The 20,793-nt window shown below is 46.1% G+C and overlaps 1 pseudogene; it reads right to left on the bottom strand.

Annotated features, from left to right (window-relative positions):
* LOC146763149 (uncharacterized) overlaps positions 1-20,086 on the bottom strand; it is a 34,399-nt pseudogene extending 14,313 nt beyond the window's left edge.
* Positions 20,087-20,793: the final 707 nt, after the last annotated feature.

Below are 20,793 nucleotides of genomic sequence, written 5' to 3'. Positions count from 1 at the left end.
CAATGTTTTGTGAGAAGTTTGCACGAGTGTAGGAATGTGCCCCCTGTTGATGGAGCAAACAAGTTACCCTTTGTCTCCTTAAAAAGGAAAAAATCCCAGAAGTTTCTCTTCTCAATTTGGTTAAAAGACACCTCATAGGACCTTGGAGACTTCACCTCAAACATAAGGATAGCCAATTGGACAGAAGCCAAAAAGTCCCATCTAAGCAATTCCCTAGAAAAAGAAGAGAACAAAAGAAGTAAGTTGCTTTTGTGAAGTGTTTTAGCAGGAGCAAGAACCTCTTGCCCTGGCTCAGTTTTTCTCTGTAAAGAGCTTGGTTGTTTTTGCCTTTTATTAAAACTTTTTGTTTCCAACACTGTCGCAGGAGCCATCCTGCTACTTTTATGTCATCTGAGGTAGCTGAGCTACCTAGGATGTAATACTTATCTCTGAGAACTTATAAGACCTGGCTCAAAGAGACCAAGTATTACTTGGTGCCTGGACTGGTGATTTCTCATATTGAGGGACATAGTTCGGGATATTTTTGATTTACCCTCGATCAAAATAGGACATTTTTTCCTTGGTCTGGCATTTTTTGGGTGGTAGGCCTGTGACTGGGGTTTTTGTGGCACCAAAAACAAAAGAAACACCCAGGTTACAGAGGATCTGAGGCCATCAGAGGGGGGTCTCAGATCGATAGCCTCGAGCCGGTGAGAAGGGGCTGAAAACTGGGACGGGCTGGAGAACGCGCTGCGTAAAGTCCTAAGGACATCTTCAGAAAGAGAGCTGCAATTGGCTCAGCCAAGGCTGAGACACCGCTGTGTTTCCAGACCTGGGGAAGAGACCAAGGATGACAGCTTCTCTGAAAACCATCATTTGGTGAGTAAGAAAGAATGGGAAACAAGCTGTCTGTAGCTGAGCAGGATCTTTAATTTTTTTTGGAGGGGGACTTAACTTTAAGCTGGACTTCTTATTCTTCTCCATACTGCATAATCTAAGTCCCACAGTATCCCAGAACTTTATGGTAAGCGTCTCAGATGTATTTAGAGTCGGGAATTCTGTGAAAACCCATCTAATGAGTTTTTAAAGCTCTTTCTTCTCAAATTTTACATCTTGAATTTCTAATTTGTAGTTCAAAAAACTTATTTTCTAGTAAATTGCTTAGGCGTGACTTTTTGGTTCCTGTCCAAGTAGCTATCCTTAAGTTTGAAGTGAAGTCTTCAAGGCCCTATGAGGTGTCTTTTAACCAAATTGAGGAGAGAAACTTCTGGGCTTTTTTCCTTTTTTAGGAGACAAAGGGTAACTTGTTTACTCCGTCAACAGGGGGCACATTCCTACAGTTGATATTTTACCAGCAATCAAGACTGAAAATAAGTACCTCAATGCTGCTGTAAATCTGTTAAATTTCTTGGGGCAATCTGGATACAGGGTATCAAAGAAAATGGCACAAAGAGCCTAAGAAGCTGTAATATATTTTAGTTTTGATATCTATCAGGAGAAAAGGAGCTTGAGAAGCAGCTGAAAATAAGCCTTTTCCAGTGTCTGGAGCCAAGACTACAAGCCTACTTAGGTATGGCCAGATGGTGTGTCCTGGGTTGTAAGATAAGCTTGTATTCCATTTGCCATCTGTTGAAGGCAAACCGGTTGGACAGGTTTTTGTTATCTCTCTCAGAGACAATGGTTTGCCCCGTAGAGGCAATGGTTTGTTTATACACTATTGACTGACTCACTGCCGGGCTGGTAAATGTAACACCGTGAGGGGTCCCACCCAGAGGGGGGAAGCCAAGCACTCTATTATTGTTTAAAGGGGTAGCTTTTTGGGGAGAGGAGGCAGCTCTCTGGGCGGGACTCTGAGAGAAGCAGCTCGCTCTCTCTCTCTTCGCGGGATTCCCAGAGAAGCAGCTCTCTCTCTCTCTCTCTTCGCGGGATCTCGCAGCGAAGCAGCCGGAGCGCGCTGAGGCGACGGCAGCGGAGCTCAGAGGCAACCCCGGCGCAGAGGAAGACCGGCCCCACTGCCACCAGATCTTCAGAGGAAAACTGTACCCTTCTAAAGATCACCACTTCAGCTGCAACTCATCAACCATTGCAAGGGGAGCAATTGTCCCAGCAGAACTGCTACGGGCACACCGACTCCTCAGGTTCTGGACTTTCTCACTGGTTTTGTTTGTACCGATTGCATTTGCCTTTTTAAATTGTTGTCTAGTTTTCTCCTAGTAAAGAATTGTTACTCCCATTCCCACATCTTTGCCTGAGAGCCTTTTAATTTAAAGATCCTGGTAATTCAGAGGGAGGGGGGTTTGCCGTTCTCCATTGCACAGGAGGCTTTGCCCTCTTCCACAGACTCGTGTCTTGTCGAACCAAGACAGATATTGGTGCATCAACGTGAGGTCCGAGGGCATTGAGAGGGAAAAAGGATTAACAGTTCTTAAGTAATTTGGTTTTTTGTTGTGTGTAAAAACATCTTCAGCATCACAATGTGGTCTAGTTTACCTTGGTTTGGGTGGCACGTGATCGTAGCTATACTTTTCCCATTTGCAGACCCTTATCTAAAAATGGGTCCTATAACTAAGGCTACGGTGTCTGTTATCAAGTTTGGCTTCTGGGTTAATTGGGTGAGGAATTCATGGATCTTTAATTTCCTCTGGAAGGCAGGTACATGGATTCATAGCTATCACACGTTAACTGTATGTTTTTGGGGTTACTTTAATAACGGTACCTACTGCGAGGAAATAGCACCTGGGCAAACTTTCTCCCAACCTTTTAACCATCTTTTTGGGTCTGCTCCACCAGTTCACAAAGGGTTAAGATCCTTTCTAAGTGCTAATGATACCATACAATGGGTGGTGTTGCTGATAGTCCTGTTATATTTAGCATTCAGAGATAAGGGAAGATTAACCTGGATAACTACCCTCACACCTACACCACAGACTCGAGATGCTGCTGCTCCAGAGCCTGACCCTGCCCCACAGCCCACCCCAGAAATAAATCGCCCAGATTGGGTGAGGGTTCTGGTTAAGGAGATACGAGAGATGCTGAAGGAGTGCATTTCCCCAGCTGGTGAGAAACCGGCCCTTTGCCTTGAGGAAGGACAGTCTAATAGTACAGCTGTGGAACCCACAGATGTTACAACTGTCCAGGTTCCAGCTGAACCACAAAGGCAGTCACGGTCAGCAGCAGTGGCCCCGGTAGAAACAAGGAAGTCTAAGGTGAAAGCAGAGCACCCTGCAGATAGGGACAGGAATGGAGGAACCTCACAACCCACAGGGGACCCAGAGATTGCTATCATCACCGAGTCCCTGACGTACGAAAGTCTTTGTAATCTGCATAAAGACAATGTGCGACAAGGGCGTGAGGCTTATGCTACCTGGCTACTCCGGGTTTGGGATCTTATGGGTACAGGCGTGCAGCTGGACTGTGGTGAGGCAAGGAACTTGGGACCCTTGACCCAGGACTCGGGTATAAATCAGGTTTTTGTAAGGGAACCAGGATCCCTTTCTCTCTGGGAGCGGCTCTTAATGAGTGTCCGGGAGAGGTTTGTCCACAGAGAGAGAATGCAAGAGCACCATCATATAATGCGCTGGAAGACCCTCGAGGAAGGGATCCAACAGCTGAGGGAAGTGGCAGTATTGGAGGTACTCTTTGGGAGGGATGGACGACACAATAATGACCCTGACAAGGTCAGGTGTACGGGACAAATGCTGTGGAGTCTGGCTAATCTTGGGCCATCTCAATACACCACCTTCATTGCAACAATCAATGCTGACGCCCACCGGGAGACAATAGGTTGTGTTGCCAACAAACTTAGGAATTATGAGAGTATGATTAATGGCCCAATGCAGGCTCATATCTCAGCTGTGATTAAAGAGTTTAAAGAGGAGATGAGGGAGGAGATAAGGAAGGTTAATACAGCACCCGTGAGAGTCACAGGCCCCAGAATCAGCGCCCAACATTCCCCAGCTAGAGAGAGAGGGTACACCCCAAGGGGTAATCTGTGGTTCTTCCTGCGTGACCATGGGGAAGACATGGGGAGGTGGGATGGGAAACCCACTTCTGTCCTGGCAGCACGGGTCTGTCAACTTAAGGAGGGAAACTCTAACCGGGGGAGTTCCACCAAAGTGAAGGTAGCCTCAACCTCCCGTGACCAAGCTTGTGGGTATGATCTGTCAGACCCCCTTGAAGGGACCTCTAGTATGTATGCCCAGGAAAGGAATGATAACCAGTGTTAGAGGGGCCCTGTCTCTAGCCAGGGAGAGGCACGGGAAAACCGGATCTTCTGGACAGTGTGGATCTGATGGCCTGGCACATCAGAGCCACAAAAATATGATGCTTTAGTTGATACTGGTGCACAGTGAACTCTAATACCATCGGGACATGTGGGGGAAGAGCCTGTTTCCATTGCTGGTGTGACAGGGGGATCACAACAATTGACTCTGGTGGAAGCCGAGGTGAGCCTGACTGGGAAGGAGTGGAAGAAACATCCTATAGTGACTGGCCCAGATGCTCCGTGTATCCTAGGCATAGACTTCCTCCGGAATGGATATTACAAAGACCCAAAGGGACTCAGGTGGGCTTTTGGAATAGCCGCTGTAGAGGCAGAAGACAGTAAGCAATTGAACACCTTGCCTGGGCTGTCAGAAAACCCCTCTGCAGTAGGACTCCTAAGGGTGGAAGAACAACGCGTGCCAATTGCGACCTCGACAGTGCACCGCCGGCAGTATCGGACGGATCGAGATGCCGTGATCCCCATCCACAAAATGATTCGGGAGCTGGAGAGCCAAGGGGTGGTCAGCAAAACCCACTCACCCTTCAACAGCCCCATCTGGCCTGTGCGCAAATCTGACAAAGAATGGAGATTGACTGTGGACTATCGTGGCTTAAATGAAGTGACTCCACCGCTGAGCGCTGCTGTGCCGGACATGCTGGAACTCCAGTACGAGCTGGAGTCCAAGGCAGCAAAGTGGTATGCCACCATTGATATTGCTAATGCGTTTTTCTCCATTCCTCTGGCAGCAGAATGCAGGCCTCAGTTCACTTTCACCTGGAGGGGCGCGCAGTACACCTGGAACCGACTGCCCCAGGGGTGGAAACACAGCCCCACCATCTGCCATGGACTGATCCAGGCTGCACTAGAAAAGGGTGAGGCTCCAGAACACCTGCAATACATTGATGACATCATTGTGTGGGGGAGCACAGCGGCAGAAGTGTTTGAAAAAGGTGAGAGGATCATCCATATACTACTAGAAGCTGGCTTCGCCATCAAAAAGAGCAAAGTCAAGGGACCTGCCCGAGAGATCCAGTTCCTGGGAGTGAAATGGCAAGATGGACGGCGCCAGATTCCCACTGAGGTCATCAACAAGATCACAGCTATGTCCCCACCAACCAGCAAAAAGGAAACACAAGCTTTCCTGGGTGCCATAGGTTTCTGGAGAATGCACATTCCTGAGTATAGCCAGATTGTGAGCCCTCTTTATCTGGTTACCCGAAAGAAGAATGATTTCCACTGGGGCCCTGAGCAGCAACAAGCCTTCACCCAGATCAAGCAGGAGACCGCTCATGCTGTAGCCCTTGGCCCAGTCAGAATGGGACCAGAGGTCAAGAATGTGCTCTACTCTGCAGCCGGGAACCATGGGTTGTCCTGGAGCCTTTGGCAGAAAGTGCCTGGGGAGACTCGAGGCCGACCACTGGGATTCTGGAGCCGAAGTTACAGAGGGTCTGAAGCCAACTACACTCCCACAGAGAAGGAAATCTTGGCTGCCTTTGAAGGAGTTCAAGCCGCCTCGGAGGTAATTGGCACAGAAACACAACTCCTCCTGGCACCCCGACTACCGGTGCTGGGGTGGATGTTTAAAGGAAAGGTTCCCTCTACCCACCATGCCACTGACACCACATGGAGCAAATGGGTTGCCCTCATCACTCAACGCGCCTGTATTGGAAACATGAATCGCCCTGGGATTTTGGAGATAATTACGAACTGGCCAGAAGGTGAAAACTTTGGTCTCACTGATGATGAGGAGCAGGTACAAGTGGCAAGGGCTGAAGAAGCTCCACCATACAACCAACTACCAGCAGAGGAGACCTGCTACGCTCTTTTCACTGACGGTTCCTGTCGCATTGTAGGGATGAACCGGAAGTGGAAAGCAGCCGTATGGAGCCCCACACGCCAAGTTGCACAAGCTACCGAAGGAGAAGGTGGATCAAGCCAACTCGCTGAACTCAAGGCCGTTCAGCTAGCTCTGGACATTGCTGAAAAGGAGAAGTTGCCAAAGCTCTACCTTTATACTGATTCATGGATGGTAGCCAATGCTCTGTGGGGCTGGCTGGAAAGGTGGAGGAAGGCCAACTGGCAACGTAGAGGAAAGCCAATCTGGGCTGCTGATATATGGAAAGACATTGCCTCTCGGGTGGAAAAGCTGACGGTGAAAGTCCGTCATGTAGATGCCCATGTCCCCAAAAGTCGGGCTAATGAAGAACACCGAAACAACGAGCAGGTAGATCAGGCAGCAAAAATAGAGGTGTCAAAGATAGACTTAGATTGGCACCATAAGGGGGAGTTGTTCCTGGCTCGATGGGCTCATGATGCCTCAGGTCATCAGGGCAGAGATGCCACCTACAAGTGGGCACGAGACCGAGGGGTGGATCTAACCATGGACAGTGTTTCCCAGGTTATCCATGACTGTGAGACGTGTGCTGCCATCAAACAGGCCAAGAGAGTGAAGCCCCAATGGTATGGTGGGCGGTGGTCCAAGTACAAGTATGGGGAGGCCTGGCAGATTGACTATATCACACTGCCCCGGACACGCCAAGGCAAGCGCTACGTGCTGACCATGGTGGAAGCCACCACTGGATGGCTGGAGACTTTCCCTGTACCTCATGCCACTGCCCGGAACACCATCTTAGGCTTGGAAAAGCAAGTCCTGTGGAGACACGGCACCCCTGAGAGAATTGAGTCTGACAATGGCACCCATTTCAAGAACAGCCTTATCAACACCTGGGCCAGAGAACATGGTATCGAATGGATCTATCATATTCCCTATCATGCTCCAGCTGCCGGCAAAGTTGAACTGTGCAACGGACTCCTTAAGACTACCCTAAAGGCACTTGGTGGGGGAACATTTAGAAACTGGGAAATTAACCTGGCAAAAGCAATCTGGATGGTCAACACCCGGGGGTTAGTCAATCGAGCTGGCCCTACTCAGTCAGAACCCTTACACGCTGTAGATGGAGATAAGGTCCCTGTAGTACATATGAAAGGTATTTTAGGGAAAACTGTTTGTATTAATCCCACCTCAGGCAAAGACCAACCCATTAGTGGGATTGTCTTTGCTCAAGGACCTGGTTACACTTGGTGGGTAATGCAGAAAGATGGGGAGACCCGCTGTGTACCACAGGGAAACTTGGTCTTAAGAGAGAACTGGGTGTAAGATTTCATGGTGTGCAGATGGAAATAGAATAAGGGGTGGATAATGTCCTGGGTTGTAAGATAAGCTTGTATTCCATTTGCCATCTGTTGAAGGCAAACCGGTTGGACAGGTTTTTGTTATCTCTCTCAGAGACAATGGTTTGCCCCGTAGAGGCAATGGTTTGTTTATACACTATTGACTGACTCACTGCCGGGCTGGTAAATGTAACACCGTGAGGGGTCCCACCCAGAGGGGGAAGCCAAGCACTCTATTATTGTTTAAAGGGGTAGCTTTTTGGGGAGAGGAGGCAGCTCTCTGGGCGGGACTCTGAGAGAAGCAGCTCGCTCTCTCTCTCTTCGCGGGATTCCCAGAGAAGCAGCTCTCTCTCTCTCTCTTCGCGGGATCTCGCAGCGAAGCAGCCGGAGCGCGCTGAGGCGACGGCAGCGGAGCTCAGAGGCAACCCCGGCGCAGAGGAAGACCGGCCCCACTGCCACCAGATCTTCAGAGGAAAACTGTACCCTTCTAAAGATCACCACTTCAGCTGCAACTCATCAACCTGCTGTCCCAGCAGAACTGCTACGGGCACCCCGACTCCTCAGGTTCTGGACTTTCTCACTGGTTTTGTTTGTACCGATTGCATTTGCCTTTTTAAATTGTTGTCTAGTTTTCTCCTAGTAAAGAATTGTTACTCCCATTCCCACATCTTTGCCTGAGAGCCTTTTAATTTAAAGATCCTGGTAATTCAGAGGGAGGGGGGTTTGCCGTTCTCCATTGCACAGGAGGCTTTGCCCTCTTCCACAGACTCCTGTCTTGTCGAACCAAGACATGGTGTCAGTTATGTATTGGCAGTTATAGAATACTGGCAAAACCCTTGTACAATCCTCCACTAAAAAAATACTTGGTCTGGACTCCTGAGAGTCAGAGGGCCTTTGAAGCCCTAAAAGAACCTTAATGATAATGCCTGCACTGTGATTCTCACATTTAAACCAAACCATTTGAGTTATTTGGGCATGGAAGGATGCACCTGGCACTAGGGGAACTGGTGCAGCATTTGGGGTCATGGAAGCAGCCTGTCCAAAGAGTTGGACGGTGTGAGTAAAGAATGGCCCAGATACCTGAGAGTGCAGAAAATCGCAAAAGATGATATGTGCCCCACATGGTGATAGCTGGTTTGGAACAAAAAGGAAGACATTGCATATCACCAGCAGGATGCTGAAATACCAGGTTGCCCTATTGGAACAGGACAATGTTGAGCTCCTTAAGGTAACCGCTGCTTTGAACTCAGCCATGTTTCTCCAGGCTTCAGAAGAAGCCCAGAGACCTTTGTACCATAACTGCCTGGTAACCATTGGATAAGTGTGTTCTGGCAGACGGGATCTCAAGAGCAATCCCATTCAAGACCCATAACTGGGCCTGCACACCGGTGGAAGCAGCATGGTATTGTGGGAGATAAGAACAATTTTATAGAATAAGGGCCTTCTAGGCCTCTGATCACTTCTGTTCATTCACGAGAAGCACTTTGGAAGATGTGCAGCTAGCATGACAAAAAAATAAGTTGTCTAATGTCCTCGTAACCAGAGTGCTGATTGTTTAAGGGAACACATGGACAGCAACACAAGTCTTGGCATGTGACCAATGTATGTTTGTTTTGCCAAAGAAAAATGTTAACAGGTATAATTTTAGCTAGTGTATGGTTTGCACAGTATAAAACCTGCATGGTGTATTTTTATCATAGTATAAAAGCTTAAGCATACTCATACAGTGTTATAGATGCAGAGTATATGATTGCCTTTTTGCAAATATTAAAATTAATTCTATATGTGTTATGTTGGAAAGTTATGTGTCTTGGTTTGGAAAGACAGGTGTCTGCTAAGGAAGGCAGGAGCCTCCCCTAAAATGGAAAAATGTAAACCAGCTCCCTCTGAATTGTTATAAATTTGTAATTAAGGGGAGCTCTCAGGCAAAAATATGGGAGCAGGAATAACAGTTCTTTATTAGGGAAGAAAATAAAATGATAAAATAAACAATGCAGTAAACTAAAACAACACTGACAGTCAGAATATATCCTGACACCCTGTTGGTCAGGGTGTTGGTAGCAGTCTAATTGGAATTGTGGCTGCAGTCCTCCTGGAGTGTCAGATGTGGTTCTGTTGGAGTAGTGATCCTGTAGAAGGGTGTAGTCTTCCTTTGAAGATCTAATGGAAGAGGCAGCTGTTCCTCTGGGAAATCCAGAAATATGGAAATCTGCTCACTTAACAGAGGACAACTGCCATACAGATAGCAAATAGAATACATCTTGCCTTTCAATCTGGGACATTATGCTGCATTAATCTCTTTTAGGTAGTGTGATAAAGATAGTTTTTTAAGCTATAACATAATATTAAAATAGAAACTATGTGATGTAACATACTTTTTTCAACTAGCTCAAGGAATGGGTAACCAAGAAATTCTTCGCATACTGATAACAGCAACAAGACACCAAGATCTAAAAGAGAAGGGGTATGACCTCCTTATTGAGACTGTTCAGAGACTTCTTCCAGACTTCTTGGAATGAAGAAAGTCATTTACAAGATGAAGGCGGGGGGGGGGGGGGGGGGGGAGGCAGAAATTAAGCAGAGGACATCCTTTGTTTGAAAATAATGTTTGCATCATGTGTGTGTGAGATATATGAATATGCAACAGGGTAATGCTTTTAAGAGGTAATACTTTGTTAGCAAGGTATGCTTTTGTGGCTTAGTGCCCAAGACCATCCGGACACCCGTAATTCTTTGCTTTTTATTGTCCTTTATTGTTCTAACTCTGATTGTCTGAATTCTTATTGCTTTAATTTTATTACTATTTTTATAACTATTTAATTACTATTAAACTTTTGAAACAAGTAATTGGCGTTTTTCACAAACAGTATATAAGGCCTTGTGTGTTGGCAGTTGTCCAAATTTGAGACAAATTTAGGAGGAAATGTCCCAAAAGGGTGTCTCCTCTAAAGAAGAGTAGGTTTTAGCAACCCCTCCCCCATGGGTTCCCACAGATTTGAAAGGATTTCCCCTGGAAAAAGTGAAAAAAACCCTGTTTATTTAACAAGCAGGTTGCTCATAGGTATGAAAAAAAAAAAAAAAAGAACAATGTTAAATAATAAAAGCTCTCCCTGCTTTGAAGAGATTCAGATTCCTTTCCATAGGTGTGGCTCCGTTCTCTGCAGAGCTGGGACGTGGCAGGGGCCTCTCTGGGCTGAAGTGGGGGAGAGGGCTCATGGCAATGGTGTTCCGGACCGGAGCAAAGCTGACCAGTTCCAGAAGAAGAAAGAAAAGAAAGTGAAGCCACAGTCCCAGGAAAAACCTCTTGCCTCAGCTAATGAACAAAAAGCTAGCTAAAAAAGCAAAGCAAAGCTCTCCATCTCTCTTCCCTGCTGCAGAGCTGAGAGCTGGGAAAGCCGAGAGGCTTATCTGTGTTTTGAACACAGGCACCAAAAAAATTCCACTGCTTCCCCCCCTTCTCTCTCGAATCCAACTTAAAGGCACAGGGCTCATATCTGGCAGAAAATAGATGATGGGGGATACAGAACCATACAGTCACCCTAGGACAGCAATAAACTCAATTCTCTTTGGATCAAGAACCAAGAGAATCCATGTATTCATTTTTCATTGCTACAAATGGCCACCTGAACAGCTCAGACATCTCACAGATGGTAAAGACATTCATCATTCCAGTAGCAACCTCCACTGTACAACAGGAGACGTTCGACCAGAAATATTCAACAAAGGGACCCAAAGCAAGTACCAATCACCTAACAGGGGAGCAGTGGGGAAGTCATGGGAGGAAAAAAATGTCCCTGGAACAGAAACAAGGCCTTGAAACTTTAAGGCGACTTCTGCATCAGCAAAATAGAGACATTTCTGATGCTAAGATAAGTACCTTGCTGGACTGGGCGTCTATGCATGTATGACTTCCCTCCTAATGGGACTTTTCTTTTGGAGGCCTGGCAGGCCATAGGCCAGACACTTTTGGATATTGCCAGGATTGGCGATGCTGATGCTTGCAGATTCCTTGCAACATGGGGCATTATTATGGTAGTCCTTAAAGAACCCTGTATGCAGGACCATCCATTGGTGGCTTTAGCAACTGATTCCCCTGAGCCCTCAGATCTGACCTCACCCATTTCCAACACACTGGGTGATTCCAAGGTAATGCCAACCCCCATGGTGCTGTTTGACTGTGATGAAAATCCTGACCCAGTCGGTACACTCGACCTCATACTCTTGGACCCTGAAAAAGGGGCAAGTTCATACCCTCCATGTGATAGTGATGATGCAGTATGTTGCGGGCAACTGGGCAGTTGTAAGAGCCTGTCCTGTTATTTATACACCAAATCAATGGCCTAGTTATAAAGATTTAGATTACCAGGTTATCAAAGAACTAAGGAAACTAGTGAAAGAAAGCAGTGTATCTGCGTATCATGTCTTAAGCTACTTGGAACCCATAAGTAACGCTTATGTTCTTACACCTAGTGATTGGAGAAACGTAATGAAGATGATTTTGACCATGACCCAGTTCATGGTTGTTGAGGGTTGGGTTTTCTTTTCTCTTCCTTCCTTATCACTTGTAGAATTTCTTCCCATTGAGTTGCTGATGGGAGCTGATTGCTAGATGCTTGGGACAAGGGGGGAACTGGTGTTTTGGGAGTTTTCCCTTGGGGGAAGGGGTGGAGATGCTGGGGAATTTGGGCTGGGAGCAGCTGCTGGCCCTCTCTCATTTTCAGAGAAGGATGGTGGGAGCTGCTGCTCTTGGGGAAGGGATTTCCACTGCTGCTGCTGGAGCCCGGCCCAGGTCTCCTTCTTCTGCGGTGGAGTGAGCTTCTGCTCATGAGAACAGCCACTGAACTGGGACCTCGTTGTTATGAACGAGCACAATAGGCTTTCTAATCCAATTAAAAAGATTTATTAATGGTAGAAAGCGAAAGCAAATCAGTGCTGCGCTGGGCGGCAGTCATTCCAACTACCGCGCCTTTGTCCCCCGTCCCCCTCCCACTTATTGGGTCTCCTCTTCCGGATGTGTGACATTCTGGTGTCTTTTCTGCGCAGGCGCACTCTGTTGCTAGGTGGTCGTTTTCTGCCTCTTGGTGGTCGTGGGATGAAGGCCAGTAGTCTTCCTCAAGGTTGTTCCTGTGATCTGGGAATTTTCTCAAAACAAGAAATGTTATCTCTAGGCACGTTTACTTGCATTTCACAAGAGTACATGTTTTGCTAAGTCCGTAACGGAACTGTCCTTGAAAGATACTTGCTTAGGTGCTTAGGTGCCTAGCAACATCAACTCCCTAAAACAGTTTGTAACGGAATTGTCCTTGAGAGATACTTACTGGAATGCCTGGCAAAATGAGAACATATTCAGACAAGTGAAAACTCCAAGTAAAAACTTTATTCTATGAATGTGAGAAAACTCTATATTATGAACAAAAAGGGCCCTATTTTTCTAACAATATCCCCCCTTTTTATTTTAACCCCCTTTTTGTTCACTAAAGCGCTTTAATTCCCTTTTGCTCAATTCTAAATAATTTTCAGTTTCTACTCCGCTAAGTGGCTCGTACTTTGATCTTACCATCATTAAATGTGCAGCTTCTAACCTATTTTTCACTAGTGTAATAAGCTTGTTAAGAATACATGGCCCAAAAGTAAGTACTAGAATTGGTAAAATTACTGGTCCTGCAAGGGTGGATAATAGAGTGGTTAGCCAGGGAGAATAGGTGAGCCAGGATTCATACCAACTCTGCTGGGATCCTCTTTCTCTTTTTCGTTGTTCTATTTGTTTGCGTAATTCAGCCATCGTGTCTTTTACGATACCTGTGTGATCTACATAAGTGCAACATTCTTCTTGTAAGGCAACACACAGTCCCCCTTGCTGTAAGAATAACAAATCTAATCCCCTTCGGTTCTGGAGGACTACCTCAGAAAGGGATTTTACTGATTTAACTAGTTCACTTATGGCCTTATCTATTCTACTCAGATCTTCATCTACAGATGTGCGCAGAGCTTTCATACCCTGGTTTTGACTTACTAAGGAAGCGACCCCTGTTCCTACTCCCGCTCCTCCTATGCTGAGCAAAATTGCTACCGTTAGTGCTGTAAGTGGTTCCCTTTTAACCAGGTAGTGTTCAGGGGTCATCTGATGTTCTAGTACGTATTCTTTTGGATGGTATACGATTCTGGGGATTATTAGAACTTGAATGCAGAAGTCTGAATTATTAAAGGCTTTTACCGATAGGCAGGGTGTAACTCCAAGTTGTTGACATACCCATTTAGTATTGACTGCTGGCATAAGCCAATCAGAAGGCTTGTCTGTTCTGCTAATGCTCATTGTTGTGTTGCAGAGGTGTCGCATATCTGCTGGAACCTTCCCTACACACCTTCCTTGTCCACTAACTTGGGACAGTGTAATGCCTGAAACACTATCTCCCCCCTTTCTCCAGAGACACTCTTTTGGATTTGTACCATTTATTTCTCTTGCCTCAGATGTAATCCCAATAGCTTAATAAAAGGGTGGATTTATCATATAGCAAAGCCAACATCCCTTGGTTAAGTTAGGATAAGTATGATTCAAAACTCCAAAAGTGGCTTGCATAATTTTCCATAAGGTTGTATACTTCTGCACTAATAGTTGAGGTTCTTGATTACCTTTGTTTGATTTCATAACATTATCTCTGGTTTTATTACTCTCCTTTAAGTCATTGCTTATTACTGGATTTGGGCCTATAGGACTAGGGTCATGTGGCGCTACCTCTTTTTTTATTTGTATCAGATTCCCTGGATCATGTCCTTCTATCCAATGCCTAACCCCCCATGTTTTGCCTATTAACCATCCAGAATCACTTGGTTGAGTGACGTTTAGGTAAAGAAAGGTGCAGTTCCCAAGTAAGTTTTTCCCAGTCCAAGGCCACTCTCGTGGTTGTTTACACCCTGCTGGTCCATGCCCTACCTTTAAATATTTGTCTAATCCCCCACCCGGAGCCCACGCTGATGCTATTGTTTCACAGCCCCAATAGGCGCAGTAATAATGTTCAGGGTAATTACAGTATTGCTTCCCTGGGTTCGAAGCAGGGCACATATAGAAGCTTGTTAAATTTAACAGCCGCCCGCATTTTAAACTTCGAGTTAGATCACAGATCCCAATCTTAAAGCTCGGTGCTCCAGGTCCCGTTATTGTCTGTAAAATATGACGGGTATCGTGATCCTCCCACCTGCTTAAGGTCCATTTAAAGGGTTCATGTATATTAATTGTGGCACTCTGAAGGGGAAGCCATACAAACATAAAAACCCATAGGATTGAGTGATACGCACTGCAGGGGAGGATGTTACTTATCATGCTCAGTTTTACATTCCCATTTTCCCTCATTCCGTTGTCACCATTCTCATACCCATGATGATTTACGTTCTTTTTCAAGGTTTTGGAGGGCCCCTCATCCCCACTACCTACCTCTCTGTCTCGCCTGTCAACTTGGTTGCTACAAATTACAGGGTAAGCCATCTTCTCGACAGCAGAGATATTCTTCAGGGGTGGGGTTGTTCCCTCTCTCCCACTTTGATCTCCGGGAGTTCCAGTTTTTCGTATTCAACTGTGGGGTGTCACACCTGAGCCTTTTGACTAATTTGCAACACTTGACCTGGACTATATCTGTAAGGAATGGACCCAGGGGTTCATTGGAATGGTAACAGTGGAATTCAGGGTTTATTCCTTTTATGAAAACCTCCCACCACTCAGGGGATCCTTTAGTCAATTCCCGAGTGGCAACCTTGTAATTTAGTACTTCAGATGTCAATTTGCGCTGCTCCAGCCAGCAGCGTTGACATACACTTCTTGGAGCTCTCCCCTTTCTGCAGTGAGCCCACCACAATCCTTTACAGATTTTGCAGGAAAAACAGGCAAAGGGGTAACAATGACAATCTAACCAGCTACACTTTACTCTAATACTTTGATGTTCAGCATGGCCCTCCCCTTCCCAAGGTCTCTGATCCTTTTCAAGTCGGATGAACCGATAAAAGGGCTGCTGGGCTGAATCCTCTAGACGTTTACAGTGTCCTGGGGGTTTTGTTTCTCCAACCAGTTGTACTTGCAGTCCCCAGTTATCTCCAACCCAAATGTCCTTAGAGTTGATAGTGTTCATGAAAATTATTTGTAAGTCCTTTTTACTGTTAACTTTAAATCCCCCGGCTTCCCGTCAATTTTCCAGCTCGTTTCCCTGGAAGCTGTATGGAATCGAGTTGGATCCACCGGCCCCTTTATTCTGCTAGCATGAGTCCATCCCTTCTCTGCTGTGCGGACTGCGGAGTCAGTGGTGATTAAAACCAGGTATGGTCCGTCCCACTTTGGGGTGATTGAATCTTCCTTCCAGCTCCGGATGAGGACCCAGTCGCCGGGTTGTACCTGGTGTAACACAAGATCTAGGGGTGGTCTTTGGGCCCACATCCCCTTTTCCCATAACTGTTTTTTATATTTCATTAAAGTGGTTAAATATTTATTAATACTTTGATCAGTAATGTTAGGATTGGTTTGAACTCTTTCTAGGGAATAGGGCATCCCATACAGCATTTCAAATGGGGACAGTCCTATATCAGCTCGTGGCTGAGTTCGAACATTTAATAATGCCAACGGCAGACATTTTATCCAGGATAGTTTAGTTTCTAGTACTAATTTGGTGAGTTGTTTCTTAATTTCCCCATTCATTCTTTCTACCCTTCCCGAACTCTGTGGATGCCAGGGAGTATGTTGTTCCCATCTTATGCCCAGAGCTTCTGCTAGCATCTGTGTTATTTTTGAAGTAAAATGGGGGCCTTTATCAGAGTCTATCATCTCTGGGACCCCATATCTAGGTATTATTTCTTCCAGCAAGGCTTTTGTTACTGTCCGAGCTGTCTCTCTGGCAGTGGGGATTACTTCCACATAATGTGTTAAATGATCCACTATAACCAAAAGATATTTTAGTCTCCCTATCTTGGGGAGCTCAGTAAAGTCTACTTGCAGATTTGAAAAGGGCTTCTTTGCCACTGGCCTCCCACCCAGGGGTAGTTTCCTTAGATTTTTCCTGTTTACCCGTAGACAGGTTGGACAACTCCTAGTAATCCCTTTCGCTAAGTCATGTAGGCCCACCGTCATATAATGGGTGGCAAAGTGATCCACCAGTCCTTGAGCGCCCCAGTGTGTTCTCTGGTGTAATTTACTGAGCATCCGCTGGGCTATGGCTCTAGGTAGAACTTCCCTCCCATCCTTTAACAGCCATTTCCCTGATTCCTCTTTTATTCCTAATTTTGTAAGCTTCTCCTGTTCTTCTATTGTAAATATAAGCTTATCCTGGGTAGTCGACTCAGGGTCCTTTGGGGTATCCACAAGGTCCTTCCTAATTCCCTCACTTAAAGTTAGTGTTTTAATAATTGCAGCTTTCTTTGCCTCATAATCTGCCGCATTGTTACCCCTACTCCGGTAATCCATTCCCCGTTGATGCCCTTTTAAATGGACCACTGCTATCCTGGTAGGGCCTCTCAAAGCCCTCAGGAGGGCTACTATTAGTTTCTGATGTATTAAGTCCCTCCCCTGTGAGTTCACGAGGCCCCTCTCTTCCCATAATTTCCCAAAAGTGTGTACCACCCCGTATCCATATTTAGAATCTGTATAGATGGTCCCCTCTTTTCCTTCTAATAGTTCCAAGGCTCTTAGGATAGCGTATATGTCGCAGGCTTGGGCTGACCATGTTTTGTCTAGGGCTCCAGATTCGATTACTTCTAAGTCAGGCCCCCCCACTTTGGCATATCCTGATCTTCTTTGACCCTCGACTACTCTGGATGATCCATCAACAAACAATTTTTCTCCAGTCTCTAATTCCTCTTCTTCTAGGTCAGGTCTAATTTTGGTTTGTTCTTCTATAGTGATTACACAGTCATGCATCAGTGATTCAGTTTCGGGCTCTCCGAAGAGGAAGGAGGCTGGATTTTGCAATGAGGTGGTTTCTAAAGTGAAATTAGGGGTTTCTAAAAGAATCCCCTCATACTTTAGGAGCCTGGCATCAGAGATCCATTTGTCCGCTTTTTGCTGCATCACACTCCGTATGTTATGTGGAGTTAACACCTTCAGAGTGGCATTAAAGGTGATCTTCCTTGTTTCTTCTACTAACTCTGCACAGCCTGCAATTATTTGTAAACAGCCCGGCCATCCCCTACTTACAGGGTCTAAAATTTTAGATAGATATGCAATAGGTTTCTTTTTCCCCGCCCAGTCCTGGGTAAGTACTCCATAAGTTACCCCATCTGTAATACTGACAAATAAAAAGAAGGGCCTCTTTAAATCTGGGAGGCTTAGGACTGGAGCATGGACGAGAGTTTCTTTTAATTCTTGGAATTTAGATTTTTCCTCCTCTGTCCACTTAAGGTGCCCATCTTGGGTAAGTTTTTGATACAGAAATCTTGCCTTCCCGCTATAGTTCTCAATCCACTGCCTACAATACCCTGTAAGTCCTAATATCTGACGAATTTGTCGTTTATTTTGCGGTAGAGGCAGGGATAGGATTGCTTGTACTCTATCTGGATCAATTTTCTTCTCTCCCTTTTTCAAATAATGTCCCAGGTACCTAACTTCCTCCTCTACAAATTGTAGTTTTGCTTTAGAAACTTTCAATCCTTTCAGCCCCAGGAAATTTAATAGTTTGATACTTTCCTTTCGGACTTTGTCTTCTTCTTTACCTGCTATTAACAAATCATCCACATACTGAACTAGCTTTACCTCTGGGTCTGTTTTATAATCTTGCAAAATTTGTTCTAGGGCTTGCCCGAATAAATTAGGAGATTCCGTAAAACCTTGAGGTAGTACCGCCCACCTGAGTTGCTGTCGCCTCCCCGTGTCAGGGTCCTCCCATTCAAAGGCAAAATAATCTCGACTGGATTCGTCCAGAGGGCAGGCCCAAAAGGCATCTTTCAGGTCTATAACACTATACCACTCGTTTTCAGGTCCTAATTTACTCAAAAGGGTATAGGGATTTGCCACTACTGGGAACCGAGCCACGGTTCGCTTATTAATTTCCCTAAGGTCGTGCACCAATCGGTAGGATCCATCTGCCTTTTTTACCGGGAGTATAGGGGTGTTAAAAGGCGACATGCATGGTTCTAGCAGTCCTTTGTTTAACAGCCTTTCAATTTCAGGTTTTAACCCTTTTCTCCCTTCTAGTGAAACTGGATACTGTTTTATTCTTACCGGGATCTCGGGATTTCTGATTTTTACTGTAAATGGGGTTATATTTAATTTGCCCACGGTCCCTGGATTATACCACACTTCAGGGTTTATTTTCTCTTCGTCTTCTAAACGGAGGGAACAGAGTCTAATCTTTAACTCCTTCTCTACCACCTCAATTTGAACTCCTAATTCAACAATCAAGTCTCTCCCTAACAAATTGTAGTCCGCTTCAGGAACTAATAGGAAATCACCCACCCCCATTTTAGTTCCCGATTCTACCATCACCCCTTTAATAATTTGTACTTCAAATGGTTCCCCCTTAGCCCCTATTATCGTGGCTGTCTGTTTCGATAAATTACAGCCCTGAGGCAGAAATTGAATAGTAGATTTTTCTGCCCCCGTATCGACCAGGAAATCTATTTCCTGGCCCTGGGGACCCACCTTCAATTTTATCAAGGGCTCTTTTTGATGTTTCCCGGTCCCCATAAAGTAGAGCCCCTGACTCCCCTATTCGATTTTGAACTCCTCCTCGTCCCTAAGCTTCCTTCTGCACTCCTTCTTGAAATGTCCCTTCTTACCACAATAATAACACACCCTTTCTCCTACCTTTCCCTTGTCACCCTCCCTATTCCGAGTGACTCTCTTCTGTCCTTCCTCCGCCCGCCTGCTTTCCCTCACTGCAGCAACCATCATTTTCACCTGTCTCTTCTGACTTTCATCCTCTCTTCGGACATAAACCTTCTGCGCCTCTCGCAATAATTCTGCTAAATCCCTGTCCTGCCAATCATCCATTTTCTGTATCTTTCTCCTAATATCATCCCAGGACTTAGAGGCAAACTGGACTTTAAGAATTGCCTGTCCCATTGGGTCATTCGGGTTTAACCCCGAGTACAGCTGAAAACTTTTCCTTAACCTCTCTAACCATTCAGTGGGGGTTTCATCCTTCTTTTGTCTGTCATTAAATGCTTTATTTATATTCTGGCCCCTAGGAACGGACTCTTTTATGCCATCAATTAATATGGTCCGAAAGTCCCGCATGTTAGCTCTATGGGCCGCATCCTGGTTATTCCAATTGGGATTCTGGAGAGGCCATTTGGTATCGGCCGGGTGCTGGGCATGTGCGGGTTGGGCATCCCAGGCCCGCATTCCAGCAGTTCTTATCATGTTCTTTTCCTCAGCCGTGAATAAAATGTTAAGTATAGATTGTAATTCCTCCCAAGTGTATATATTAGGACCTAAAAATTGATCCACCCGCTCTGCCACGCCCAGGGGGTCTTCTAGCAAATTTCCCATCTCCTTCTTAAAGTCTCTAACATCCCCTGAACTCAAGGGCACCGAAATAAACCCAATCCCCGGCTGTGGTCCCCCCATCGGCATTTCCCTTAAAGGAAATAGTTTGCCTCGTGTCTTACTTCGGGTAAGAGGACCACGCGAGCCTGAGGGTTGATCAGAGTCTGAGTCTGATTCTTCCCCATCCGATTGTGGAGGAGGAGGGGGTGCATCTGGCGCAAGGGGAATGTAGGGCGGGGGTGCAATAATTACTTCTTCCGCTCGCCCCTTCTTTTTCTTTCCTCCTGAAACCCCCGAGAGTTTAAACACGAGCACCTCCGACTTTTCTGTCCAGACTCGGGCATAGGCACTCTCCTCAGGGTTAGAAGGTTGTTTAGTGTTTATCCAACCATTCAACAGTTGCTTTACCCAGTCCTCCGAGGACCCAAAGATGGGCCAAAAAACACCTTTAGAAATCTCTTGTCCTCCCCATACTTCTATGTAATAGTGTATCATCTTTGCCTTATCCTTCCCAGGTGCCCCTGGAAAGTGCTCCCAATTTGTCAGCATAAACCCTAAGGGACTATCCTTAGGAATTGGGGGAAGTTTTACCCCCACCGGGGAGGGGGATTTACTCTTACTCTTCCCCTGCCCCATGTCCTCCGGAGTACCTTCAATCACTCACGACAGCACAATCGCTTCCCCTGGTTCGTGGCCCAGGCCCTCGCGGGCTCTGGAAAACGCACTACTAAGGGTCCACACTCGCTTGGAGAATCCGGCTGCCGGTCCTCCTCTCATACACACACACACTCGCCGTACTCCGGGATCCCGAACCCCGCCCGGACGGATCCCCTTTATACTTACGCGTCCTGCGCCTTCGTCCGGACTTTGTGCACAAAATTTAAGGGGTACCCTGGGCCCGCTTCCCTTTCTTGCTTTC

This window comes from Lonchura striata, chromosome W (assembly GCF_050655825.1).
Source record: "Lonchura striata isolate lonStrDom1 chromosome W, ASM5065582v1, whole genome shotgun sequence".
Classification (NCBI taxonomy): domain Eukaryota; kingdom Metazoa; phylum Chordata; class Aves; order Passeriformes; family Estrildidae; genus Lonchura; species Lonchura striata.
The sequence above is the reverse complement of the archived record's forward strand: the minus strand, read 5'-3'. Positions and strand labels throughout refer to the sequence as shown.